We start from the raw sequence: 15,325 nt of genomic DNA, 5'->3' as shown, positions 1-15,325 counted from the left end.
AATCTCCTCCGGTCGAACCACCAGCTATGATGTTGATCTCGCCTCGGGAAGTATTACTTTTATTTTCTTCTTCCCGAGCGGACGGTTGAGACCGTTCTCTAGACATTCGCCGATTCTCCCGCCTCGGAGAGCGATGGCGATCGGGAGTCTGTTGTTGTCGCCTATCGGCTTGCGTCCGATCGGCTTCATGAGTTCTCTGTTGCCTATCGGATGAGGGAGATCGTCGACCACCATTTCGGGGAACGGGATGAGCAATCAAGGGGAGACTTCGACAATCCCTTGTGTTGTGCGTATCCGTTCGGTGGATGGAGCAGAACATCGGGGTCCATTTCTTCTTTGGCTTGGGCCGGGCGGCAGCTACCTCTTTCACGTGGGACCTGGCATGGGGGGAGCGGATTGCTTCAGCCCTTGGTCCTCTGGGTGGCTGATGAGCAACGTGCGACTTCCGTTCGGCGGGAGGAGCCCGCTCGGCTGGAGTTTCTTTTTTCCGGGCCGCTTGTGCTTCCTCCACGTTGATATATTCGTTGGCCCGGTGTAGCATGTGATCATAGTCTCGGGGTGGCTTCCGAATGAGTGATCGAAAGAAATCTCCATCCACGAGGCCTTGTGTGAAGGCATTCATCATGGTCTCCGAGGTGGCCGTTGGAATACCCATGGCCACTTTGTTGAACCGCTGGATGTAAGCTCGGAGCGATTCACGGGCTTCTTTTTTGATGGCGAACAGACTAACGCTGGTTTTTTGATAGCGCCGACTGCTTGCGAAGTGGTGGAGGAAGGCCGTCCGGAAGTCCTTGAAGCTTGTGATGGATCCGTCCGGCAACCTCCGAAACCAACGTTGAGCCGATCCAGATAGGGTGGTGAGGAAAACCCGACACTTCACCCCATATGTGTATTGATGCAGGGTTGCCGTGTTATCAAACTTGCCCAAATGATCATCCGGATCGGTGGTTCCATTGTATTCGCCGATCATCGGAGGCACGTAGTGCTTGGGTAGAGGGTCTCGTAGAATAGCCTCTGAAAATTGGCGATTAATCCGCTCGGGAGATGAGTCCGCGCGTGGGGCTTTTCCTTTTCTGTTCTCTCTTCTAGGCATTTCATCCGAAGAAGATCCCCGATCTCTATGAACTGCTGCGGCTTCCGGGGTGCGAAATAGAGCCCGATGAAATGCGACGGTGGCCTGTGGTGCTTCCGCTCGGCCACCAGATGCTGACGTTGCTTGCTGCTCCGGCCGCTCGGCTGTTGCTTTCTGTTTTTTCTCCACAAGCTTGGTGGCCCTCAACTCGATCAGAGCGTCGAGTTCCTCCGTTGAAAGCGTCACCGTGTGTTGTCATCCAGCCTCGTCCATTGTTTCCGTTCGGATGCAGGAGTGTTCCCACAGACGGCGCCAATTTGATCCTGTCCGAATACTGAATCAACAGACGCTGGGCACGTGGCGCTCCCAGGAGGCTGGCGTGGATCTTCGACTGGTTACACGAACCTCCGGCGAACCTGCACAGAAGTCGGGCGGGGAAGGGGTTCCCGGCGGCGACCCTCCGACGCTCAAGTCAGGCAAGCTAGTAGTGAAAACAGTGGCTCCAAAGTTATCCCACGCGTACCTCCGGCGAAGTATGAGGCTCTTTATATAGAGCGGTTAAAGAGCTCCTGCACGTCCATCGAGGCGCATACGTGTCCGCAGCCCATACCTCGGTATGTGTCTGTCAGAAAGTTTACCTGACGCCATACTGCTACAGTCCAAGCATGTCTTCGATGGGACAATAGAACACGTCGTTGTCAGACTTGGAGTATGGTCTAGCCATAGGACTTGACAGCTGTCATATGATGTTCTTGTCCCTCTCTACCGATCACAGGCCAGGGAGTCCGGCAAGCCGGCTGGACGGGGAGTCCGTCCGGCCAGCCCTCATCTTAAGCTCTGGCCGGACGACACTCACATCCCGTCCGGCCTGACGTTGGCATCGATATGCTGGGGATATTTTCGGTAGGGTGTTATGTAGGGACTGTTTAGCAGTATGTCACCTTCTCTTAGGCCTTCCGCTCGGCTCTTTGCTACTGTTCAATTGAGCGTCGGAACCCTGACTTTTGTCGGGGCGACTTTTACCATCGGCTATTCACTGGTCTGCCGACCGGGAGGTCGGCCCCTCCTTCTCCGATCGGCCACTTGGCCTTTTGACTCCCGCGTGGCATTGACCCCTCAGAATGGAGGTCCCCTGTTCTAACCGCCGGATCATTAAGTATGGTAAGTAACCTCCGTCGCCTTAGCAGGAGGGGCGAGGCGTTACAGTTTGGTATCAGAGCGAGGTTAGCCTCTCACTACACACATGTCAAGCCTTCCTCCTGCCGCTCCAAGTAAGAATTTATATGTTTAAGTTAAATTCTTTTATTATGATGCTTTAATATTATGCATGTTTACTTATTCTGTTTGATTATGATAGTCACAAGTTTAGGATAGGAATGCATGCTGGTAGAGTAAGAATGATAACGACCTTATGTTAAATCAGATAGAAATAATGATAATTTATTGTCATTAAATGAAGATAAGCATGGCTAGGAGACGCACGGCTCGAGCTGACGAGACAGCGACGCCACTGGATCTGACCCAGGTAGTTACTGATCTCCAGCGTCAGATCGCGGAGCAACAACAATTGATCACAACTTTAATGGGTCAGCAAGGAAATCCTGCCACCCCGCCAGTGAATCAGAACGCGACGCCAGTTATTCCAGTAGTTGCACCAGTACCACCGATAGCCCCTATTCCGGTGGTCCGACAGGAGACCTACTTGATACAGTGGCTACGGCTGAAGCCGGAGAATTTCTCAGGTACTTCCGAACCATGGGACGCCCAGGCCTGGTTCAAGACAGTGGAAAGTATAGTAGAATTGCTGGACTGGCCCGTGTCGGAAAAGATCAAATGTGTATCATTCTGTTTTTCTGGAGACGCAAGGATGTGGTGGGAAAGAGTGAAGGCAAAGAGACAGATTAATCTAATGACCTGGACGGACTTCGAGACAGAGTTCCTTGAGGAATTCTTCCATATGCAAGTAACGAACCGACACTATGACGAATTCACCGAATTTCGGCAAGGTGACCTATCAGTGAACGAGGCAGTAAAACGCTTCAACTGATTGGCACGCTTATGTCCAGAGTTGGTTCGCATGGAAAGGGAAAGGGTCAGACTGATGGTGAAAATGCTCCGACCTGAGATAGCACTGAACGTAGCTGGTGGAGTTAATAGACCACAGACTACAGAGGAACTAATCAGCAGTGCCCTGATCACGGAGCACTATCAGAAAGCAATGAACGAGAATAAGAGCCAGTCCCGAACAGACGGACAGAGATCCTCAGGCAGCAAAACAAACTGGAAGGGGACCTCTACCGGAAAAAGGAAGCAATGGGACAATGCTAAAGGTGGCCCAACGAATAAGCAACCGAGATACCCCCAGTGCACTATTTACGGAAAGCTGCATTCCGGAGTATGTCACAAGGGTTCAAGGAGGTGCTATAATTGCGGAGGGGAAGGACATCTGGCCAGAGACTGCACCAACCGGGTTCAAGCACCACCCCAGCAGAATAACCAGAACAGGAGTGTTCCCTCACAACTATATCAAATGCAAGGTACAATAGAAGGGACTTCCATCAACCAAGGAAGATTGGAAGCTCCACCAACTACAACGGACGCCAGGGTTTTCTCGCTCACTAAGGAGGATGTGGCAAACGGCTCTACCGTCGTTACAGGTCAGCTGCCTATTTTCAGTCAGTATGCTTTAGTATTATTCGATACGGGGGCGACACACTCGTTCGTCTCGGCATCGTTTACCAAGAGACTAGACATACCACCCCAGACACTGGATATCACGTTCTTAACAACCCTACCGTCTGGAGAAGTTATGCCATCAGATCATATGCTGCGGGCTGTACCTATCCGGATCGCAGACAGGGAACTTTACAGTGATCTGATAATACTCGATATGCGGGACTATGACATTATATTAGGCATGGATTTCCTAAGCAAGTACGGTGCCTCAATCGAGTGCCGTAAGAAGAAGGTAGTTTTCCGACCTGAAGCTAAACCAATGTTTGAATTCATCGGAGAATCTGGGAAGGAAATTGCAGGATTCTTATCAGCTATAAAGGCACAGAGAATGCTAGACGAAGGGTGTGCTGGATTTCTAGCACACGTAGTTGATGCAAGACAAACCGGGAGCCAGAAGCTAGAAGAGGTCAGAGTAGTATGCAACTATCCGGAAGTATTTCCTGATGAACTACCAGGATTAGCACCCAATAGAGAAATAGAATTTACAATTGAACTAGTTCCGGGTACTAAACCAATCTCTAAAGCACCTTACCGGATGGCACCAACCGAATTAAAGGAACTTCAAGAACAGCTACAGGAGTTACTCGACAAGGAACTTATTCGCCCTAGTCACTCTCCATGGGGGGCTCCGGTACTGTTTGTGAAAAAGAAGGATGGATCTATGCGAATGTGTATAGACTATCGAGCGCTGAACAACGCAACAATTAAGAACAGATACCCTCTTCCACGAATCGACGATTTGTTCGACCAATTGAAGGGAGCAACTGTTTTCTCGAAGATTGACCTAAGGTCTGGCTATCATCAAGTGAAAGTGAAACAAGATGATATACCCAAGACAGCCTTCCGAACAAGATACGGACACTATGAGTTCGTAGTTATGCCCTTCGGAGTAACAAATGCCCCTGCGGTATTCATGGATTTGATGAATCGGGTATTTACAGCATATCTTGATAAATGTGTGATAGTCTTCATTGACGATATCCTCATCTACTCAAGAACCCAGGAGGAACATGCTGAACATCTGAATATTGTACTACAGATTCTCCGAGAAAAACAACTGTATGCAAAATTTTCCAAGTGCGAGTTCTGGTTAGATCAAGTAGTATTCCTGGGTCATGTCATCTCCAAAAATGGAGTCATGGTAGACCCAAGCAAGATCGAAGCCGTAAGTAACTGGGACAGACCAAAGAATGCCAGCGAAATCAGAAGTTTTCTGGGATTAGCAGGCTACTACAGGAAGTTTGTAGAAGATTTTTCAAAAATTGCAGCCCCTATGACGGGTCTTACCAAGAAAAACGAAAAGTACGAATGGACAGATGACTGCGAGAAGAGTTTTACGGAATTAAAACGGAGACTGACCAGTGCTCCGATCCTTACTCTTCCGGAAAGTAACAAAGGCTTTGATATGTATAGCGATGCTTCCTTACTAGGGCTTGGAGCGGTACTCATGCAAGATGGCCGAGTCATCGCCTATGCCTCTAGACAACTCAAAGAGCATGAAAGGAATTATCCCATTCACGATTTAGAACTGGCAGCGGTAGTCTTCGCACTGAAAACATGGAGGCATTATTTATATGGAGCCCAGTGCAAAATTTATACAGACCATCAGAGCCTGAGGTATTTCTTCACGCAGAAAGACCTAAATATGAGACAACGCAGATGGCTCGAGCTAGTCAAGGACTACGATTGTGAAATCTTTTATCATCCGGGAAAAGCAAACAAGGTAGCCGATGTACTCAGTAGGAAGTCCGGCACCACTTGATATCGCTATTCTAAGTTCGAGGACGAACTTTCTATGAGGTATGGGGTACTGTAACACCCACGAATTTTTATAAATACATGAGTATTATTCTCATTAAGAGCATGGAAATAAATAAAAAGAATAAGAGAAAAAGAAGGGTAAGAAACAAAATAAAAATAAGAGGTAAGAGGTGGAGGCCAAGGATTGAACCTTGAACCTCCCACCAATAATGGAGAAAGATTAATGGCATGATCACCACTAGGATAGAGAGTAACATATGCATAGGAAGGAGTAAAAATGTTAGTTAAAGGAGAGAATAAAAAATAAAGCAAAGAGCAAGAGAAAACCAAATTGCTCACCTCTTCGCCCTCTTGGTTAAGAGAAGGAACAAGAAGAAGGCAAGTTGTCTTCCTCACCCTTCCCTCTCCTCATTTTCGTGGGAATCAAGAGAGGAGTAATGGATGAATTAAGGGAAAGATTAATGAAGGCATAAATTCCTCTCATGATGAATAAATAGAAAAATGAGAAGTAAATCCCTCATTTTCTCCTTCTTCCTCCTCCTTCCTCCTTTTCTCTTCTTCACCGAAACTAAGAGGTCTTCCCTCTCCTTGATCCGAACACTAGGTCAAGTTTCTTCTCCAAGAAAACTAATTTCCAAGAAGAAATCTTCAAGTTCTAGCCCTCCCAAGCAAAGGAAATCAAAGGAGGCACAAGAAGAAGAACCTTCTTCCTTCCTTAACAACTAGAACACTTTCCTCCTTAAGAAAAACCACAAGCGAAAGGAGGTAAGTTCCCCTCACCTGTGGTACAATAGCTCTACGATTGTCATGTAAATATATTGCTAGAAAAAATAAGAAAGGTTTTAAGAACTTGAAAACCAACTAGGTAAGTTCATGATGTTTCCTATGATATGTAATTGATGATAAGGGGGTTAGACTAATATTTTCATGCTGGAATGTTTTGTTAGAACATAAGTTTATGGGCTTAGACTTTCGGCCAAGAAAGAACAAAAGAACTAGAAAAAAACTCTAGACCTAAAACAAAACATGTTCTCTTATCCTTATGATATGTACCTTATGGAAGATGGTGTTGTTGATGTTTTTCCCACTTGTATGTTAATCCAAACTTGATTTCATCTTCATGAACTTTCGGCTATGATAAATTTGAGGGCCTAAAAGGGCTTGAAACCTAAAAGTTTAGCATGCTATGATTTTCATAAGACAAGATAGGAAGCTAATATGACATGCCATGATCTTAGGTTAAATTGAACTATAATTTTTATGTATATTATGTTTCGGCCATGTTAAGACTTGAACCCTAGGAAAGTTTAAATCAAGCCTAAGATACTTATGATCTTCTTGAAGAAAAGATATGAAGTAAACTAATGTTCTTATGTTGCTTGAAACTTGAACTTGCTTAGTCTACAACTTTCGGTCACACTTGGTTCTTTGACCTAGGATGCTCAAAATTCTAAACTAAGTGGTCCATGTTATTCCTTGAAATGAATGCTAGGAAATTCTTATGGTCTTCATGCTATTATGCCACTAGAAACCTAATTTCCATGCTTAACAAGATTCGGCCACATTAGGTTAAAAAGTTTGAGAAGCTTGACACTTAGACTAAAAAGTACTTATGGTGTTTCTCATGATATGTATTGGAATATTGGTATGAAGTTAAATTTTTTTATGTTACATGTAACCTAGAAACATGTTGCTAGGGTTTCGGCCATGTTGGGGTTAAAGGCTTAGAGAACTTAGAACCTAAATCAAACATGCTCAAGTTGTTTCTCATGAAATGTGATGTGACAATTGTTAGGGTTTTCATGCTTGTATGATGTTTATAGCCAAAATAAAGGCTTAATGGGTTTTGGCCATGTTATGAAAAAGGATACTAGAAAGCTTGGAACCTATACCTAACATGCTTAAGATGTTCCTTATGTTCTAAGAAATGATAAATGTTTAAGGTTCACTTGTTCTCTTTGTTGTTTGCTAACCCAAACTATCATACATGTTTCGGCCACCCCTTGTTACTAGGGTTAGAGAGCTAATTAGATTCTCCCATGAACTTCACATGCGATACTTTATGATATGTTAAGAGTATGACATGCTGTGATGTCTATTTATGTATGCTAGGTCAAATTTCATGATATGCTATGTACTTAAGTTCATGATATGCTGTGTGCTCAGTTTCATGATATGCTATGTATTTACTTTCATGATATGTTGTGTGCTAAATTTCATGATATGTTATGGGCTTATTTTCATGATATGCTGTGTGCTCAAAGTCATGATATGCTATGTGCTTAACTTCATGATATGCTGTGTGCTCAAATTCATGATGTACTATGTGCCTAAACTCATGATATGCTATGTGCTCAAATTCATGATATGTTATATGCTGTGTGCTTAAACTCATGATAGGTTGTATGCTTAATTATGCATGTGTTCATGATATGCTGTGTGCTCAAAATCATGATATGCTGTGTGCTCAAATATACATGCATTAAGTTATGCCTAAAAGAGTTGCTTCCCTATAAGTGGGATCAAGAGCACTCTTCATGATATGAATATGACATGAGTAATATGGACTATGTAAATATGACATGCTATTTTACTTTTAAGGCTTGTACCAAGGGCGGACTCCATAAGCGCCCCGGGGTCGATGGACTAAGAAACAGGCCTCGTTAGGGATGTGCTCCTAAGTGCCCCTAGGTCGATGGACTAAGAAACGGGCCTAGTAAATGTAAGCCTTGTAGGGTTCAAGACTTGCTACCTTGAACCTACTAGGACGCGCGCATTTATGTACGTGGTACAAGCCGGGATCCCCTCTTATGTTGAGATTATGTTTAAGTATCTATGCTATACGTTTTAAAAAGACATGATACATATGTTTCATGATGTATGTTTAAGAGTTCACCCTGCATATACCTTAGGAATATGCCATGATAATTATGATGATCATGTTTATGATATGCCATGCTACCTTGTGTTTATGCCATGATTATGCCATGATATCTATGATGATGCTTATGACATGTATGATGATCATGTATGTTATGCCATGATACCTTATGCTATGATGTATGCTTTATGATTGTTGACATGCTATACGATTTCTGTGAGTAGGAAAGGAATTTACTGAGCCATGAGTGCTCACAGCTTACTTTCTTGTACCACAGATAAGGGCAAAGGATGGATGAACTAGGAGAGCAGCAAGAGGGGCTAGCAGGATGTGTGTGGCAGTGACTGGCTAAAGAAGAACAAGACCTGCTTTTATTTAATAGGAATTATGCCGAGTTTATATTACGACGTTATAACTCCATGACATTTTATCATGTTACTCTATATGTCTTGAAATAATGTTAAGTATGACATATGGACTCTATGTTTCAAAAAAATTTACAAGTAAGACTTCCGCTTTAATAAGTTATTAAGTTGTTAAGTATGGTAAGTAACCCCCGTCGCCTTAGCAGGAGGGGCGGGGCGTTACACTTATTCTGGATGGTCGAAATTATCCAAGGAAACAGAGCTGGAACGGAGGAGAAACGAACAGTCAACAGGCTGTTGACTGTCAGCTCCTGGACTAAGTCCAGGTACCCTAACCGTCTGGGCGCCTTGACTAGTCTGGGTGCTCGAACCATCTTGGGCAGCCCAGGGCGCTTCCGCAAGAGCCCGCATGAGCGCAGGCGCCTAGTCCAGGTCTGGGTGCTCGGACCAGATAAATTATATTTTTACCGAGTCGTTACTGTTGGCTTAACGGGGCCGGTAAGAGAGGAGGGGTGAATTGCCTGTCAATCAAAGATACCCTCCTCAAACTTTTCAACTCTAAAGTAATAGCAACAATAATAATAAGAAAATAAAGAAAAGAAAGAAGACTCAACGAGTTAACTTGGTTACAACCAAGAAGGTTATTAATCCAAGACGGTTGAAAAAGCGCAATAAGAAAGTCTCCTTCTCTGAAGGCGGAGAAGTCTTTTACACACTTGAAGCTCAGACAGTTACTTAGAAGTTGAATACAGAGTTGATTCAAGAGATAATTCAAGCTTCTGGACCAAGGCTATATTTATAGCCTTGGTCGGGGCGCCCCGAAGGGTTCTAGGCGCCCTGGGGGGAATAAAACTTTATCCCCTACGCACGAATCTTAGTTTGACCGCGATCTGGATTAAATTCGGGTCCAGGCACCCGGAAGGCTTCCGGGCGCCCAGAATGGTTCCGAGCGTCCGAACCCATAAAGTCAACTCCGGTTGTCTTTTTTTTCCGAGACCTTTGCTCCGGTTCAGCTCGCCTAGGTCCGGGTCTTCTGCTCCGACTCCTTTCGCTTGGGTGATCTCGGCCATCCGGAATAAGGCTCACCCGAACCCAACTTCCGGCCTTCTCCTCGAGCAGGCTTCCATCCCGGCTTCTCGTCTCGGCTTCTCGTCCCTCGAACGTCGCGCACGTTCTTCTCGTCCACTGGTGTACTCTTCAGCAGCTTTTTCGTCCTTCGGGCGCACCGAGCCCATCAGCTCCTTGCTCATGCCGTCCTTCTCGCTAGCTGCGTCTTTCGCTCGACTTCTTGCGCTCCTAAGCTCCTGCACACTTAGACACAGGGATCAAATAACAAGCAGGACCTAACCTAACTTGGTTTATCACATCAAAACACCCACGGGTCCAATAATCTCCTCCTTTTTTATGTGCATCAACCCAAGTTCAAGTTAGGGTAAAAACAACATATTAGTAATTTTAAAAAAAATTACTAAACTAACATTTTAAGCATAAAGATTGCAATAAAATTAAAAAAATTACAACATTAAGTAAAACAAAATTTGTGTTTTGTTAAAAAATATTAACTCGCCCTAAACTGTACCTATCTCTCCCCCTTTGATCACATAAAAAAATGGGGTAGTAATTATCAAGTAAAAAATTTTCAAGTTTAAAAACAATTTTCTTAAGTAAATACTCAAGTTTTAAAAATAAATCATTTTCAAAATAATTTCTAAGTTAAAGGGAAAAAATGTTCTAAGTAAAATTTCTAACTTAGAGAAAAAAAATTTAAAAACATTTTAAAGCATAATTTACTTTTCAATACATTATCAGTAAGTTAATTAAACATTTTCTTTCAATATTTCGGCTTCCAGGCAGTGGCAAGACACTAGACCTTCTTGGTTATTGGAGCAACAACCACTTTCTTAGACAAAGCCTCATAAAGAAATTAATTGTTTAATTTTTCTTGCTGAAAGCTCTAACTTCAAAAAAATTAATCAAGAAAGGATTTTGGAACCCAGTATATGTTCCTTCCTACCGGATTAATAAAAAACATAGGGGGTACGTAACTTCTAGGAACTTTTCTAAGTTGTCCTTGATGTTTTCTAATATACCAATTCAATTTTCCATGGATTCTAAGTTGACTACAGGTTGTCCTTAATGTTTTCAAATACAGGTTGACTAAATCAACCCACTTCTTAGCTATCAGGATATCCTACTCCATGGAGCAACTAGCTCAGTTGTACCTCAAGGAGATCATCAGACTGCATGGAGTACCACGGACCATCATTTCAGATAGAGACAGTAGATTCACATCACACTTCTGGGAGTGTGTACAGTCAGCACTGGGCACCAGGTTAAAGTTTAGCACAGCATTCCATCCTTAGACAGATGGTCAGACGGAGCGAGTAAATCAGGTACTCGAAGATATGCTCCGAGCATGTGCCCTAGACTTCAAGGGAAGTTGGTGCAAATATCTGTGCTTAGCAGAATATGCGTACAACAATAGCTATCAGGCCACTATCGGCATGACACCCTACAAGGCTCTCTACGGGCGGAGGTGTAGATCTCTAATCTGCTGGTATGAAAGTGGTGAACAGAAAGAACTAGAACTTCAGACAGATCTAGTAGCGGATATCGCAGCAGCTATACAACAGATCCGCTAGAGGATAGAGACAGCTCAGAGCCGCTAGAAAAGCTATGTTGATACACGGCGTCGACCCTTAGAGTTTTCAGTTGGAGATGCAGTATTTCTCCGAGTGGCTCCCATGAAGGGAGTAATGCGTTTTGGGAAGAAGGGCAAACTAAGTCCCAGATATGTGGGACCATACCTTATCATTAGAAGATTTGGCAAGGTATCATATGAGCTAGAGCTACCCCAGGAGATGTCAGCTATCCATAACGTATTTCATGTCTCTATGCTGAAGAAGCATATCCGAGATGCCACCCAGGTGATTGAGCCCCAGTCGGTACAAGTCCGCGAAGACCTCAGCTATAACAGTCGGCCTATTCAGATAATAGACTGAGCAGTTAAGAAATTGCAGAATAAGGAGGTACCATTAGTAAAAGTTATTTGGTAAAATCACACAACAGAAGAGGCAACTTGGGAGACAGAAGCTAGTATGAGACAAAAGTACCTAGAGTTATTTTAAGTTCGAGGATGAACTTTTTATAAGGTATGGGGATTGTAACACCCGAAAATTCTCAAATTAATTTTAGAAATATTCTATTATTTTTCTGGAATTTTAAAATATTTTTATGAAATTTTTGGAGTAGCAAAAGTAGCAAAAGTAAATAAAAACGTAAAACAGCCTAAGCGGGAATTGAACCCGCGACCTATGGACTCTATGACATATAGGGTGACTTAGTAACCAAGGGGCCCCAGCAGGGGTGTGCTGAAAGGAAAGGAGAGAAATTATATTTATGATTGAGTTGGGACGTATTAACCATTTAATATAAATAGGGAAATTAAGTGGGGATTTATTATTTGATCGACAACTTTCCCCTCACCCTCACCGCCGACCCCTCTCTCTCTCCCGCACCCTCTCGGCGCACAAGTCCCAAGAAACCTAGGGTTTCATCCCTAGGGTCGTAGGAGCACCTTCCGGCGACGTCTCCGATACGAGGACGCTTCCCTTCGCGAGAATGACGCGTAGACGTAAGAGGATCGCCGAACAGATCTTCTTCTCCGGAAACCTAGCGATCAGATTGTAAGAAAACTTAGCGCAAGAAGTAAGTAACCCCTCACCTGTAGTATAAGTAGTTAATCGTATGTGTTTACAGTCTTAGTTCAGCCATATGTCGAATTAGAGCACACCAAGTGCTCGATAAAATGACTCGTGTAGTTATATGATACAGTAGGCATTTTATAGCTCAGTTAAATGCCATAGAAGCATTTTAAATAGCATGCTTAATCTTGTTTCAGTTATATGAGACTACGGTCCAATGGGTGGGCTCCCATAGTCGCCTCTAGGTTTAGATAACCTAGTTCTAGGTTCAGATAACCTAGTCAGAACAAGACAGAATAAATTAGATTAAGAATCAGTATTTTACTTTATCAGTGGCACTGTACTGGACTCTCAGTTGTCCTTGGGTTGGGCTCCCATAGTCGCCCCTAGGTTTAGATAACCTAGTAACCCTACTAGATTCAGGACTTGCTACCTCGAGCCTAGTTAGGGATGCGCGCATAGCAAGTACAGTTGTCGGGCCCATCAGCAGCATGATTATTATTTTGATCTATTTATGAAAATAGTTTTCAAACTTCATAAACCAGATATGTGAATACAGCTTAGCTTCAGTTTAGTTTTCTTATTGATATAACAAATAGCTTAGCTTATGTATCGGTTTAGTTTGCTTGTTGATACAATGAATAGCTTTATGTTTAGTACTTGATTAGCATGACTTGTATGTCCATATGCCATGTTTTAGCATTATCAGCATGATCATCAGCATGTATTTCAAAAAGCATCCTTGAAAGCATGATTTCTTCGAATGCATGTTTTGTAAGGTAGATGGTTCTTACTAAGCTCCCAAGCTTATAGTTTCATTTTCCTTATACTGCAGATAAAGGTAAAGGGAAGATAGATTAGCGGAGGCTGGAGTTTAATGCGACCAGATGTGTGTGAGAAGGAACTTGGAATAAAGATTCTTGGTGACTAGCAAGTCTAAAGACTTAGTATTTCTTATAGTGTTACTTTTCTGCACTTTTAGATGTTTAAGTGTCTTGAACTATGAAAATGTGCTTAGATTATTAGTTGTCCTGATATTAGATAGCTAACCATGAGTAATGACATGCCTAGTAGTGGTATTATGCTTTTAGTTGATTTCTGAAGATCCTGTACGAGTTCGGGTGGAATTTTTACAGAAATCAGAAACCCCAATCGATCAACCGATCGATTGAGGAGTCCTCAATCGATTAGCCGATCAATTGGAAGAAATCCTCGCGTACAGAACGCCATTGAGTCGATCAGCTGATCGATTGAGGAGCCCTCGATCGATCAGCCGATCGATTGAAACGCGACTTCCGCGTACAGAGAGTTGATGGGTCGATCAGGTGATCGATTGGCCATGGATTGATCAACCGATCGATCGAGAATTTCACTCCCGCGAACAGAGAGCGTCTGAATCGATTATTGGATCGATTGGCCAGACTGGATCGATTAGATGATCGATTCAGAATTGACCTCCGTGCATAGTAGCACGTTGAATCGATCAGTGGATCGATCAAATAACTCCAATCGATCCGCCGATCGATTGGAAAGTCTAATTTTAGTTCGATGATCAGATAGGAAGTTTAGGTTCCTTTCTTTAGTATGTGTATAGCAATGAAAGAAAAAAAAAGTATTGTGAACATTGAATTCCAGATTTTATAACAAATAGCAGAGAGTCTTAATTAGTTCAGCTTTCCGCACAAAATAGTTTAGCAAACGTGACCCCCGGCCTCACAGCATAGTCAGTAGGAGGTGGGGCATTACAGAGTGGTATCAGAGCAAGTTCCATACTTCCTCCACACACACATCTGCATTGAACCTGCAGCTTCCAAGTAAGAATATCTCTCACTTTATTTATGTTTCTTGCTTTCATGTGTATAGATAACTAAAGCATGTTCATATATGATAGCATCTAACATGATAGTAGTAGTTATGTGAATATGATTGTAGTAGTTATGTATGTCCTCTACTTCTCTAGGAAATGGTACAAGGACGCTGAGCTAGAAGGGGACCAGCTACTGAGCCCCAGCATGAGGTAGACAGCTCAGTGCCTCCCCCAGACCTTACAGAGGTAGTGACTCAGTTACAGAAACAATTAGCTGAACAGTAACAGGAGATAGCCACCCTAAGGGCTAATCAGCAGAACACTCCCACTGCCACTTCGGAACCTAACTTAGCAACCCCAGTAGTGATAGAGATTCCACCAGTCCAACCTACAGCCTTAGTAGCCCCATCAGTAGGGGCAAGGAGAGAAGCCTATCTGATCCAGTGGCAGAAAATCAAACCAGAAAACTTCTCAGGCACCAGTGAACCATGGGATGCTCAAGCCTGGTTCAAAACACTGGAAAGTACGATGGAGCTTCTGGACTGGCCAGAGTATGAAAAGGTGAAATGCGCCTCCTTCTGCCTGGCAGGAGACGCACGCATGTGGTGGGAGAGGATTAAGGTGAAGCGCCCAGTGAACCAGATGACATGGGCCGACTTCGAGAGAGAATTCTTTGAGGAGTTCTTCCACATGCGGGTCACAAATCGCCACTACGAGGAGTTCACCGAATTTCTTCAGGGCAACCTTTCAGTTGATGAGGCCGTGAAGAAATTCAACAGACTGGCTCGTCTATGCCCTGAACTAGTCAGCACTGAAAGAGAATGAGTCCGGTTGATGCTCAAAATGCAAAGGCCGGAAATAGCACTGAACGTGGCCAGCAGCGTCCGTAGGCCGCAAACCACTGAAGAACTGGTAAGTAGTGCTCTGATCACCGAGCATTATCAGAACAGTATCAAGCAGCAGAAGCAAGCCTTCTTAGAGTCCAAAGGCCAAGGAGGC

The sequence above is a fragment of the Zingiber officinale genome, chromosome 3B, assembly GCF_018446385.1.
Source record: "Zingiber officinale cultivar Zhangliang chromosome 3B, Zo_v1.1, whole genome shotgun sequence".
NCBI classification, from domain to species: Eukaryota; Viridiplantae; Streptophyta; class Magnoliopsida; order Zingiberales; family Zingiberaceae; genus Zingiber; species Zingiber officinale.
This window is presented reverse-complemented; position numbering follows the sequence as displayed.